We start from the raw sequence: 14,599 nt of genomic DNA, 5'->3' as shown, positions 1-14,599 counted from the left end.
ATTGAAAATGCGCTTGTTATTTTTAAAAATATTTTACCGATAAATGGATCCTGTAAACTTTACCCTGACACACAGGATAACACGCCGGATGTGCCGATGTGTTTGTCTTACTGGAAGACCTTACGTTATCCCCATCATTTGATTAGATGTTTAGAAGGCCATTGTCCATGGATAATGACTGCTTCAGCTTCATCTCATTTTCCTCTGAAACAAAAATATTTCCCGCTAGATGAAAGCAGCATTCTCCGACATAGCGAGATGCTATTTGTCCTGTTTACCTTAATGCTCTATTACCGAGGTGATTCTCTCCGGCTTCCTCTTCCTCTCATTAGAACGGCTTACCCTATATTTCTTTGTAGTCTGCCTGTGGCATGGTCTGGTTGCTGAGCTCTCCACATATCCTGATTTGTATTCTGCTTGGTGAGACACTGTACAGTACATGTGTGCACTTCTGGTGCGTCTGTGTGCTTTGAATTAACTCCTTATTGACATGTAGTTCTACAGTTTACGTTTCATTAGCTTTTCAAATAGAGGACTGAGAATGTTCTCACTCCTTGCCATCTTTCGTTATGCTCTGTATTTAGACCTGAGCTTGTAGATGTTTTTCCCTATATTCCAGTCTGTAGCAAACATTAACGGGACACCGTGCGTTAAATACGCGGTTACAGCAAACGGTAACGCAACATTTAATATATTTTGCTCTTTTAAGCATCAAGTTTCATGCAACAGCGCATTTAATGCAATAAATGTCAAATTAATGTTTGTTACATCTATATTGCACGCCAATACGATTACATGATCACTGCATTTGCTGAATGCTGCAGTTTTATAATGTTACCAATTTGGTTCATTCATTCCTCCAAACCCCCAACATACATACACTTGTCGTAATGTGCATGTGATCTCAATAGGTAGAAGGGAATACACCTCTCTCAGAAACCTCTGGCGGAGGCTTAAATCCCCTGGTAATGAAAGGATTTGTCATACTGAAAAGTGACCCCATTCACATTTATTAGTTGTGATACTGGCAGCGCTACATTATAACTAGAGATGAGTGAATTTCATGTCATGAAATTCGTTCACGCTTCGTTTGGTGGTATAAGCAGAATTGCGTTATGGATTCTATGACGGAATGCATAGCGGAATGCCTCCAAAGGCATTCCATCATAGAATTGTGTTTTGGTCCTTGGTAACGGAATCCATAGCGCAATTCTGCTTTTACCACCAAACGAAGCATGAACGAAATTCAAATTGTGAAATTCGTTCATCTCTAATTATAACCTATGGGCCATGGCCGGAGTTGCTGTGTAGCCCTAGTCTTTTAAATTTGCTCCCCAGTCTGGAATACCTGTATCAAAATATATACTCAACTACTCCCCACTATTTCATTCTAACTCCCTGCTTCACTTCATTAGCCTTCTGGTCCCTGTCTATCATCTTCCACATGGACGGGGTCACATACCTGGCTGCAGTCAATGACTCAGTCCATCCTGTAGCTGGAACAGAGCAGCGTGGAGCAGGTGAGTATGGCTTTTAACACAGGTATTCCAGGTTGGGGTGCTTCCTGGTACTATCATACTGATGACCTATCCTCAGGACAGGTCATCAGTATCTGACTGTGAGGATCCGATCTCTGACATTCTCCTGATCAGCTATTTGAAGGGAGCAAATCACTTGACTAAGCAATATATATAACGTACAGCACTGTACATAAAATAGTGGCTGTGCTTGGTATTGCAGCTCAATCCCATTCACTTTAATGTGACTGAGCTGCACAAAGGCAAAGTGACCGATGGACATGACATCATATAGTTAAATAGTTACATAGTTAATACAGTTGAAAAAAAGACACAAATCCATCAAGTTCAACCAAGGTATAGGTGGGGACGTGAATCCCAGAAGGAATTAAGACTCAGATTTCTACACATTTTCATAAACATTAATGTCATATATGGTAATGCATACGGATCAAGAAATGTATAGGGTTATGGCTGATAACATGAGGACAGTCCAGCAAACAAGCCGACACAAGCTCATTCCTACAGTGCAGGCTACACAATCACAGCTGGAAATTAACTGGTCGGTACAGGCAACACCCGAACATCTTCATAAATATAGAGAAAACAGTATCTGTGGATCACTCCAGCTGGACAATATGGAACAGGTGCTCTTGGTCTGAGTGGCCCACCCAGCCACTAGAGAAATTGGAAAACTTTGTAAAGATAGACCAGGCACTCGATATATGTTACCAACAGACGAGATATTTATTATAAAATCAGTTATCTAAAATAGCATAAAATAACAGCATACAATATCAGCATATAAAAGTATCACTAAAATATCAGTAATGGCAATTAAACATATAAAAATTAGCAGCAGTAAATAGCAAATAGCAGCAATTAGCAGCAGTGGATGTATCAAATAACAGTGGAAGTCTGTCTACATAAGCCACAGATATAGAACGTATATTACGTATATTCCTCTTTGACTGCAGCAGAGGATATGGCGCTAAGGGCCAGATGTAAAAAATGTCTTTTCTCAGTTTAGCTTTCCCGTATTCCGGGTCAGGGTATCTTATAGTCTTTACAGTCCCACTCCTGGCTAGTTTTATTTGCGCATATCTAGATCGCCAGTCTTTACAATATTACGGAGAGAGAAAGAGGTACAATGCAGTGAGCGAGGTGGCGTCCCACCTAGTTATATGTGCTCATTCAATGTTACCTTGCTTGTATTCCTCTCCTGTTTCTAAGTGTCGACTCGGCGTGGATGTCAGCTGACTCTGTATCCAGTGTCGTCAGCAGATTTTGCGCTTGATGAAGTTTGAATATTGGCAGGGTCTTTCGTTCCAGAAGCTTAGGATAGGTTCAGAGGGGACTCTCTGCCAGCATGCCAGTGCAAGGTATAACGCATACGCGTTTCGGGGACGTGGCCCCTTCCTCAGTGGTAACATATATCGAGTGCCTGGTCTATCTTTACAAAATCTTCATAAATAAGCTTTAGTATGTGCAGGTCTCACAGCCGCTGTAACAGAATGGTAAAAAGCGGTATAAGGCTACTTTCACACTAGCGTTCGGGGCTCCGCTTGTGAGCTCCGTTTGAAGGGGCTCACAAGCGGCCCCGAACGCAACCGTCCAGCCCTAATGCATTCTCAGTGGACGCGGATCCGCTGAGAATGCATCAGTCGGCCAGCGTTCAGCCTCCGCTCCGCTCAGCGAGCGGACACCTGAACGCTGCTTGCAGCGTTCGGGTGTCCGCCTGGCCGTGCGGAGGCAAGCGGATCCGTCCAGACTTACAATGGAAGTCAATGGGGACGGATCCGCTTGAAGATGACACCATATGGCTCAATCTTCAAACGGATCCGTCCCCCATTGACTTTCAATGTAAAGTCTGGATGGATCCGTTCAGGCTACTTTCAGACTTATTTTTTTTTTCAAACTATAATGCAGACGGATCCGTTCTGAACGGATACAAACGTCTGCATTATAGGAGCGGATCCGTCTGAGCAGACATCAGACGGACCCGCTCTGAACGCTAGTGTGAAAGTATCCTAACATGTAGTAAGCACTGCAGGGCTCATGTCTAAGACATGTAAGACGTCCGGGGGTCCTGAACATTGTGGACAAGGTCTGAGATGAGAGTCATTCATGTGTTCAATACTGGATGTTATTGATGGTCAGCTCAGTGATGAATCCCAGCACTCGGATTAGGTAGTCCTTACTGAGGAACTTCACCTTTCCTTCATAATGCGCTGATGCCAGAGATGCCTTCACCTTGACAAGCTGGGTTGCTGATAAGTGGATTCTAAAGTGTCTAAAGAAGTGTGAGTAAATAAATTGGAATAAATTGTCCACTTCCTCCAACGTGACCTCGTCCTTTGATTTATGAATATCATTCCATAAAGTCTTGAAGTCCTGTGCCTGGATGGCATAAGAAATGCCCATGCAAGGTTCAACAGAAAAAACAAGCTCTGTGGCCGACACTCATCCAGATATCTCATACCCGGTCCACATCGCTGCTAGCCAAGGAAGGTCCTGAGAACTGATCACCAGCTTACCCAAACGACAGTCAAAGTTTCTTTGGAACCACGTCCTTATGATAGCAGTGAGCGCCTAGGAGCCGTTATACCAGAAGAGCAGGAGCCAAGTAAATGTCTTTGCTAGCACTTCCAATAGATTGTCCTCTGTGTACGTCCCACAGAACCAACTTGTCCACACAATCCGGTCCTCTGTGCTTATCTTGGTGAGTGGAAGCTTTGATGAAATCTGTATGAGCTAGGGTTGTTTCGGGTATCGAATTTTCGATACCCATTCAATACTTTTGTCCGTTATCGACCTCGATACCGGGATTTTACATTTTTCGATACTAGGATGCGCTACTGCGCAGTATAGAAGCACAGAGCATGGAGCGCCCTGCTATCAGCACACTCCGTGTTCTCCTCAGCAGCACAGGGGAGAAGGAGTCACTCTCTCCCTCCCCCTGTGCCTCCGCTGCCACCAATGAGGACAGTGGGGCGGAGGAGGGGTGGGTGCAATGCGCGCACTGCACCACCAATGAAAGTTAACGTTTAATACAAATACAGGAGACTGGGTGCAGAATCACATAGCCGTCGCCCAGCCTCTATGAAAGGAAGCTGCGCTCAGCAGCAGTTAATCCCAGGGGTTAACAGCCGCTGATCACAGCTTCCTGTCATAGAGGCTGGGTGACGGCTATGTGATTCTGCTGCCCCGCACCCAGCCTCCTGTATTAAATGTTAATTATTATTGGTGGTGCAGTGCACCCCCCTCCCCAGTATTAAAATCATTGGTGGCGTAGTGCTCCCCCCTTAACCCCCCCAGTATTAAAATCATTGGTGGCAGTGGCCACAGGGTCCCCTCCCCTCCTCCTTATCATTGGTGGCAGTGGAAGCTTCTGATCGGAGCCCCAGCAGTGCATTGCTGGGGCTCCGATCGGTTACCATGGCAGTCAGGATGCTACTGAAGCCCTAGCTGCCATGGTGAGCTCCCTGCTGCTGTGTGCACAAAGCACAGGGCAGCAGGGAGAGTGTGAGATCCTATTCATCCTAATAGAGCTCTATTAGGGTGAATAGGACAAGGGATCAAAAGATCCCAGGTTCTAGCCCCTAAGGGGGGGAAATAGTTATTAAATAAGCAGTAAAAAAAAACCTATTTAAAACATCTAAATATTAAGTAAGAATCACCCCCTTTCCCAATTTTCCATATAAAATATATAAGCAATAAATAAATTCATTAATAAACATATTGCATATTGCCAAGTCCCAAAAGTCCAAACTATTAAACTATAAAAAAAACTCCTATGCAGTGAACGCCGTTAGAGAAAAAAATTCATAAATAAAAACTGTGTGATTCGCCATTTTTTTTAGTCGCCTTATCCCCCCAAAAAATAGGATAGGACTGTTCGATTTCAGGCCGGACGTTCCATAAAATGCGGAATGTACACAGCTTTTTTTAGTGTTTTTATTTTTTTCGTGTGGTATCAAGTTTCGCAATTTTTTTTATGGTCTCAAAATTTTGGTATCGGAACAGCCCTAGTATGAGCACAGCCAGTTGATCTCTGTCCTTTTTTTTTGAGTCCAGGTAAACAGGAAAATTTGGCTTTTAGGTTCAGCTCTGAGCCCACTCCAATGGCAAGACACTTCTGCTTCTCGGCAGCTATGTGGGAAGACAGGTGCTTGGAATACTCTTTCAGTCTAGTGTATGAGAAATTATAAATCGGTGTCACGCAGTACAGAGTCCATTGTTTTTTAAGGAGCAAAGCAGCCTGTACTGGATCAAGATTTTCCTCCAAGGGGGTGCACTGCGGAATCTTTCTTTTAGACAAGCTTTGCAATGCAGACTGTCGACGTGCAGAGGTCAAGATTCCGGGTGGCTACCTCGAGCTGTGAAAATGACTGCTCCTTTGTGCCGATGACCTACCTCTGGCGGTTAACACCCCATCGGTTGGTGTTTGCATATCCTTGCGTTGAATGATCCCGTTCACTTACTGTAAACAGAGATATTGACAGACAAAAGTATCAAACTCTGATGCCATCTTTCTAGGCACCACATACCCTGACCAGCCAGATTTGCCAGCATCTGTTCCAGGACACGAAGCAGTGGAATGACGTTATTCATCCTGTAGTCCTAGCGACTGACAAATAACGTGGCCTCCTCAAAGGGCCTGAGCAAATGGCAGGTGTCACGCATGAGCTGCCACTGGCTGACATCGTAGTTACACAAGGGATTACTCCTGCCCGCTTGTAGCATCAAGAAATCATTTATGGCCTTTCTCTGTTCGTATAGTCGGTCCAACATATAGAGGGTGGAATACCAACGGGTGGAAACGTCGCATATCAACCTATGTTGGGGGATGCCGTTCTGCTGCTGCAGCTCAAGGAGGGTGTGCTTTGCGGTGTATGAGTGGCTGAAGTGCATGCAAAGTTTCCTGCCCATTTTTAGTATATCTTGCAGATGGGTGGCAGACTTGAGGAACCGCTTGATAACCGTTCGCCCAGGCAAACCAGGTGCAGACCAGTGTGAGAGTGATGAGACGGGTCGCACATAGATTGCATACACTACATGCCTCCAACATAATTCTTGGATCTCTACATGAAAATAATGTATTTGGTTTAAATTGCGAGAGGGGTATATTTGGAGACATTGACTTCACAAGAGATACAGAGCAGCCACCTCTATTTGCTTCCTGCTGTTTACTGCTCCTGAATTAAAATTGGGGCAACCAGCTTCCTCTGATGTGTATGCCTACGGAGTCCTTTTGTTATGGTTTTGCACAGGGAGCAAGATTGTTACGCACAATTCTGATGGAACTGCTGATCTTAAAAAACTGGACTTGGACTCCAAAGCAGAGGCTGTCCTGTCATGTCTTGTGTGCTGTGGAGATCGAATGCAGATGGAGCAGATAAAAACACATGAATGTTTACAACTTAGTGAAGCTGCTTGATTTAATTGTGAATAGATGGCAATGGCAAAGTCTGCTGGTGTGTTGTCATCAGCGTCTTCATTATGTTTAATGCAGGACCCACGATGACATAATTTGGTCTATACCGCAAAAGAAGGTGTACAATCACCCATCAATTTTACCGAAGAAAATATGGTTGAAATAAAAAAATTAACCAATGACAGGATAATGGAATTCAGTTCATAGAGAAGAAAGTCTACAACCAGACATCAATTTTCCCCCAAAAAGCCTGTTTCACATAAAAAATGTCACCAATACGTAATGTGGTCCATACTGCGAAAGGAGGTGTACAATCACCCATCAATTTCCCCAAAGAAAATATGGTAGAAATAAAAAAATTTCACCAATCACAGGATAATGGAATTCGGTTCATACAGAAAAACATCTACTATCAGCCATCAATTTTACCCAAAAAAGCTTTTTTCACATAAAAAATTTCACCAATGCGTAATTTGGTCCATACCACGAAAAGTGCTTCACCACATATAACTACACCGCTGAACGGCAATTAGGCCCAAATTTTTTCCTATTGTTTCACCAAAGGCTTTTCAACAGATAAGTGCCACGATGAAAGGCGAATATATTTGTATTTTGCCAGTAATACACGGCAAACTGGGCTGTAAAATATGTCACTGCACCGCTAAACGGCAAATAGGCCCTAATTTTTTTCTGTTGTTACGCAAAAGGCTTTTCAATAGATAAGTGCAACTATGAAAGGCGAATATATTAGTATTTCGCCAGTAATACACGGCAAACTGAGCTGTAAAATATGTCACTTCTCCGCTAAACGGCAAATAGGCCATAATTTTTTTCTATTGTTACACAAAAGCCTTTCTTAACAGATAAGTGCAACTATGAAAAGTGAATATATTTCGCTACTAATACACGGCAAACTGGGCTGTAAAATATGTCACTTCACTGCTATGCGGCAAATATATTTTTCCTTTTTACACTAAATATTACAAGAAAATTTAGACTGGCATACTCTTATTCATAATCATGGGTGCACATCCATAAGGCAAATATAAATAAAATAAAAAATAAAATAAAAAAATAGAGCTTCCATTGATCCAAATTGTAGGTATAGTAACACTTGAATTTAGAATGATCCCCATTTCTCAGCTTATATGTGTGTGCAGCCATTATTTTTTTATTTATTATGTTTGCCTTATGGATGTGCACCCATGACTATGATTATGAATAAGAATATGCCAGAGGGTGGCGCCTCTTTTAGACTGAGCACACGCCCATCTGCCTGGGGCTTCTGAGCAAAGTGCAAATGTAGCTGGTTCCTTCACTGCCCTGATAATGTGGACTGGGATAAGTCCACGAGAGGCGGTATATTAGTGATAGGCAGGGCCGGCGCCACCACCCGGCAAACCCGGGCAAGTGCCGGGGCCTCCTGCTCCTGGGGGGGCCTACTGTGCCCGCTCACTGCAGCTGTGTCCTGCCTGTTCTGAATTCTAGGGCAGCTTACCCCAGCAATGCAGACAATTTTCGCCATGTGCTCTGCTGGGGTAAGCCGCCCCAGAACTCAGAACAGGGTAGATGGAGTTGTTTCGGTAGATGATCGATCCTATGCTAGAATGTAGTTGTTAGAAGGAGGTCTGTGACATCACTGGTCACATGCTCCTTCATGGTCACATGACAAACCCTGACGGCAACAGCAGCAGGTGGAGCTGAGATATGGGGGCAGGTGGAGCTGAGATATGGGGGCAGGTGGAGCTGAGCTATGAGGGGGGCAGGTGGAGCTGAGCTATGAGGGGGGCAGGTGGAGCACTCAGGGGCAGTGGGGTTCAAGTGGAATCTGGTGCAATTAAGGGGGTTTATCATACAGATCTGGGTGTATTCTGAGGGTCATGATGTCTGTCTGTCTGTCCCTGTGTGTGTGTCTGTCAGTCCCTGTGTGTGTGCCCCTTTCTGTGTCTATGGCCTCATGCACAACGGCCGTGGGCATCACGGATGCGGACCTATTCACTTGAATGGGTCCGCAATCGCTCAATAGGAAGCACTACGGAGTGCTTCCGTGGTGTTTCCGTCCGTGCCTCCGCACCGCAAAAAAATAGAACATGTTCTATTTTTTAGTGCGGTGCAGCCGGATCATGGACCCATTCAGGTTGAATGGGTCTCAATCTGTCCCGGCCGCAGCACGGACGTTGCCAGTGCATTGGGGACCACAAATTGTGGTCCCCAATGCACGGAACGGACGCATAACAGCAGTGTGCATGAGGCCTGAGGCATTGCTTAGACTCCATCCCACAGTCTAGCCAGTGCCTAATGGGTTACGGTTTAGACCACCTTGTGGTACATGTTGATAATTCCCTTTTAAACCTCAGTCCATGTCCCCTCAGTACTGGGAATCAGTGGGAGTTATAGAAGGTAACAAAGTAAGGTGGAATTCCCTTTTAGATAGAAGTTGGTTAATTGCACAGGTGTCTGTCCCTGTGTGTGTGTGTGTGTGTGTCTGTCTGTCCCTGTGTGTGTGTGTGTCTGTCCCTGTGTGTGTGTGTCTGTCCCTGTGTGTGTGTGTCTGTCCCTGTGTGTGTGTGTGTCTGTCCCTGTGTGTGTGTCTGTCCCTGTGTGTGTGTCACCATCACCATGCCCACAGTGTTCCCTTTGTCTTGACGCAGCTGCATCAGGACATTCTGTGCGGGGCAAGATGAAGATGGAAGAGGAGGCAGCGCCACCAGCATGGCATCCATGGTAGAGGCACACTAAGGACGCAGGTAACACTACTACATGATCTACACTAGTGTTATCTGTGGTTTACATAGGACTGCAGGTAACACTATCACATTATCAGCACTAGTGTTATCTGTGGTTTACATAGGACTGCAGGTAACACTACTACATTTTCTGTACTCAGATAGCCATGACTGTGTTATCTATGCTGTTACATAGGACTGCAGGTGATATCTACTGTATTATCTGTACTCAGAGAATTACCACTGTGTAAGGGGGCCCACTGAGACTTTATCGCCCAAGGGCCCACATGATCCTGGAGCCGGCCCTGGTGATAGGGACCCGTCTACGGAAGCCACCTTGACGCCTGGTGGATGGGCCCGACACAAGTTTGATCAAAATGTGCGCTAAGAGTTCCATTGATCCAAATAGTAGGTATAGTACCACTTGAATTTAGAATGATCCCCATTTCTCAGCTTTACTGCTTTTATGTGTGTGTAGCCATTATTTTTTTTATTTATTATGTTTGCCTTATGGATGTGCACCCATGACTATGATTATGAATAAGAATATGCCAGTCTAAATTTTCTTGTATTATTTATCTGAGGGTGGCGCCTCTTTTAGACTGAGCACACACCCATCTGCCTGGGGCTTCTGAGCAAAGTACAAATGTAGCTGGTTCCTTCACTGCCCTGATAATGGGGACTTGGATAAGTCCAAGAGAGGCGGTATATTAGTGATAGGGACCCGTCCGCGGAAGCCACCTTGACACCTGGTGGATGGGCCCGACACAAGTTTGATCAAAATGTGAGCTAAGAGTTCCATTGATCCAAATAGTAGGTATAGTACCACTTAAATTTAGAATGATCCCCATTTCTCAGCTTTACTGCTAATATGTGTGTACAGCCATTATTTTTTTTATTCCTTTTTACACTAATATACAAAAAAAGGGCTTTAAAACAGGTAACTGCACCGCTGAGTGGCAAATATATTTTTCCTTTTCTCCACTAATACACAAAAAAAAGGGCTGTAATTTTTGCACTTCACCGCACAACAGCTAATAAGCCCTTTTTTTTCACTAATACAAGCCAAAAAATGCCTTAGAACATATAACTGCACCGCACTAGGGCAAATTAAGCAAGGCAACTGCCTGAGGGAAAAAGCTGTTCCTTCTGGACCCAGAGCCTTGTTCACATTTACCTTATTTAACTTATCTTGGACCATGACTACAGTTAGCCAATTGAGTATATTACTGGATGTACAGTCCTGATCAAAAGTTTAAGACCACTTGTAAAATGGCAAAAAATCATATTTTACATTGTTGGATCTTAACAAGGTTCCAAGTAGAGCTTCAACATGCAACAAGGAGAAATGAGAGTGAGACAAAACATTTTTGAGCATTCAATTAATTGAAAATAACGATTAAACTGAAACGGGCTGTTTTTTAGCTGATCAAAATTTGCTGATTAAAAGGCCAAATCTGTGCAACGATGTGAATTCATTGTCATTTTCTGTCAGGTAGTCACACGTTGTGATGGCAAAGGCAAAAAAACTCTCCCTTTTTGAACGTGGTCGGGTTGTTGAACTGCATAAGCAGGGTCTCTCACAGCGCGCCATCGCTGCTGAGGTGGGACGCAGTAAGACAGTAATTTGGAATTTCTTAAATGATCCTGAGGGTTATGGAACAAAAAAGTCAAGTGGAAGACCCAAAAAATTTCATCAGCACTGTGCTGGAGGATCCAATTGGCTGTCCGTCAATAGTGATGACCAGCAGGGGCAATATTCGAATTCGCGATATTTCATGAATATATTGTAGAATATTCATCATATATTCGAGTATTCGCTATTATTTTCCTGATTGTGAAAATCGGCAATGTAATATTTGCGTAAAGAGCACGCAATACAAGCGTGGGTCACTTTTGCTACATTTACCAAGCTGATAGAAGTTTCCTGAGGCTGGAGAAAATGGTTGGCACGGCAGAACATTACAATAGCTTTATATGCAGATAGAGTGCTCCAATATATTTGCGATTGAGCTAATCGGCAATTAATGATGCGCATGTTTTGGCGCATTACGTGAAACTTCACATTTTATCAGGTCTGACTACATTTTACTGATTGGTGCACTAAGTATTGTTGTGACATCACAGCACTATGTCTGTAGCATGTATGTGTGGACAGAAGAACCTATCACAATACCTAACACCCTGCACTGGAACTTATCAGCTACACTATATCAGGATAACCTACACTGACTATCTCCCCCTAACTATCTGTAATATATATATATATATATATATATATATATATATATATATATATATATATATATATACACTGCGTGCAGAAATATTAGGCAAATGAGTATTTTGACCACATCATCCTCTTTATGCATGTTGTCTTACTCAAAGCTGTATAGGCTCGAAAGCCTACTACCAATTAAGCATATTAGGTGATGTGCATCTCTGTAATGAGAAGGGGTGTGGTCTAATGACATCAACACCCTATATTAGGTGTGCATAATTATTAGGCAACTTCCTTTCCTTTGGCAAAATGGGTCAAAAGAAGGACTTGACAGGCTCAGAAAAGTCAAAAATAGTGAGATATCTTGCAGAGGGATGCAGCACTCTTAAAATTGCAAAGCTTCTGAAGCGTGATCATTGAACAATCAAGCGTTTCATTCAAAATAGTCAACAGGGTCGCAAGAAGCGTGTGGAAAAACCAAGGCGCAAAATAACTGCCCATGAACTGAGAAAAGTCAAGCGTGCAGCTGCCAAGATGCCACTTGCCACCAGTTTGGCCATATTTCAGAGCTGCAACATCACTGGAGTGCCCAAAAGCACAAGGTGTGCAATACTCAGAGACATGGCCAAGGTAAGAAAGGCTGAAAGACGACCACCACTGAACAAAACACACAAGCTGAAACGTCAAGACTGATTTTTCTAAGGTTTTATGGACTGATGAAATGAGAGTGAGTCTTGATGGGCCAGATGGATGGGCCCGTGGCTGGATTGGTAAAGGGCAGAGAGCTCCAGTCCGACTCAGACGCCAGCAAGGTGGAGGTGGAGTACTGGTTTGGGCTGGTATCATCAAAGATGAGCTTGGGGGGCCGTTTCGGGTTGAGGATGGAGTCAAGTTCAACTCCCAGTCCTACTGCCAGTTTCTGGAAGACACCTTCTTCAAGCAGTGGTACAGGAAGAAGTCTGCATCCTTCAAGAAAAAGATGATTTTCATGCAGGACAATGCTCCATCACACGCGTCCAAGTACTCCACAGCGTGGCTGGCAAGAAAGGGTATAAAAGAAGAAAATCTAATGACATGCCCTCCTTGTTCACCTGATCTGAACCCCATTGAGAACCTGTGGTCCATCATCAAATGTGAGATTTACAAGGAGGGAAAACAGTACACCTCTCTGAACAGTGTCTGGGAGGCTGTGGTTGCTGCTGCACGCAATGTTGATGGTGAACAGATCAAAACACTGACAGAATCCATGGATGGCAGGCTTTTGAGTGTCCTTGCAAAGAAAGGTGGCTATATTGGTCACTGATTTGTTTTTGAATGTCAGAAATGTATATTTGTGAATGTTGAGATGTTATATTGGTTTCACTGGTAAAAATAAATAATTGAAATGGGTATATATTTGTTTTTGTTAAGTTGCCTAATAATTATGCACAGTAATAGTCACCTGCACACACAGATATCCCCCTAAAATAGCTAAAACTAAAAACAAACTAAAAACTACTTCCAAAAATATTCAGCTTTGATATTAATGAGTTTTTTGGGTTCATTGAGAACATGGTCGTTGTTCAATAATAAAATTAATCCTCAAAAATACAACTTGCCTAATAATTCTGCACTCCCTGTATATATATATATATATATATATATATATATATATATATATATAATATCTGGAAAGCACAGAGCACAGCAATGACACTTCTGTCTCTCTGAGAACTTAAAAAAAACAGCAGAAAATGGCTGCTGGGGAGGTTCTTATATAGTAAGGGGTAGGCAACTTTCCTATTGGTTGCTAGGGATGTTGCTAAGCTCAGACAAAGACATTGCAGCCTTCTCACTCATTGGCCCACAAGCAAGAAGCAGGGAGGGATCATGGGTTCAGATGAAAAAAAAATCTAAAATATTCGAAAATACAAATATATAGCACTATATTCTAAATATTTGCGAATTCTCGAAGTGCCAATATTCGCGATTAATATTCGCTATTCGAATACTCGCACCCAACTGTCATGGTCTTACCTTCTTGCTGTTCTTTCGTTTGACATGTGCTGGCGGCCATCTTGGTTTCTGGGTTTCTTGTAGCCTCCCACCCTGCGGCTCCTCCTTCCCACTGGGAGGAGCTGGATGCCTAGCTCATATATATAGGAGGTCTGTGGCTTCAGTTCCTTGCTTGGTCCTCCTGTGTTCACATGCTTCTAGTCTGCTGCTGCTTCTGGTTCCTGATCCTGGTTTCGTCCGACTACCCTGCTGGTTCCTGATCCTGGTTTCGTCCGACTACCCTGCTGGTTCCTGATCCTGGCTTCGTCTGACTACCCTGCTGGTTCCTGATCCTGGCTTCGTCTGACTACCCTTCTGGTTCCTGACCTCTGGCTTCGCAAAGACTCTGCTTCGGTTTCGCCATCCGTTTGGACTTTTGCTTTACAGCTTTATTTTCAATAAAGCCTTCTTATTTTCACTTATCTCTTGTTGTACGTCTGGTTCATGGTTCCGTGTCATTAGGACCAAGCCATGAATTCTGACGGTACAGGGCCATCCTCGCTACCCACGCTGGTTGCCAGACTTGATCAGCAGGATCACCTGTTGGGTCGGTTCGCTGTGGCGTTGCAAACCCTGCTTGAACGCACGGCTCATTTCGCTCCCGTTGCCGATGGGTCGGTTGTCGCTCCTGGGCCCGCTCCTACTGCCGCTCCGGTTGTTGCGC

General features: G+C 43.8%; 1 pseudogene; it reads right to left on the bottom strand.

The window, feature by feature from the left end:
* Positions 1-3,650: 3,650 nt before the first annotated feature.
* LOC120999035 lies at positions 3,651-7,976 on the bottom strand (annotated as a pseudogene).
* Between the last annotated feature and the right edge of the window lie 6,623 nt (positions 7,977-14,599).

The sequence above is a fragment of the Bufo bufo genome, chromosome 4 (genome assembly GCF_905171765.1).
Source record: "Bufo bufo chromosome 4, aBufBuf1.1, whole genome shotgun sequence".
NCBI classification, from domain to species: domain Eukaryota; kingdom Metazoa; phylum Chordata; class Amphibia; order Anura; family Bufonidae; genus Bufo; species Bufo bufo.
This window is presented reverse-complemented; position numbering and strand designations above follow the sequence as displayed.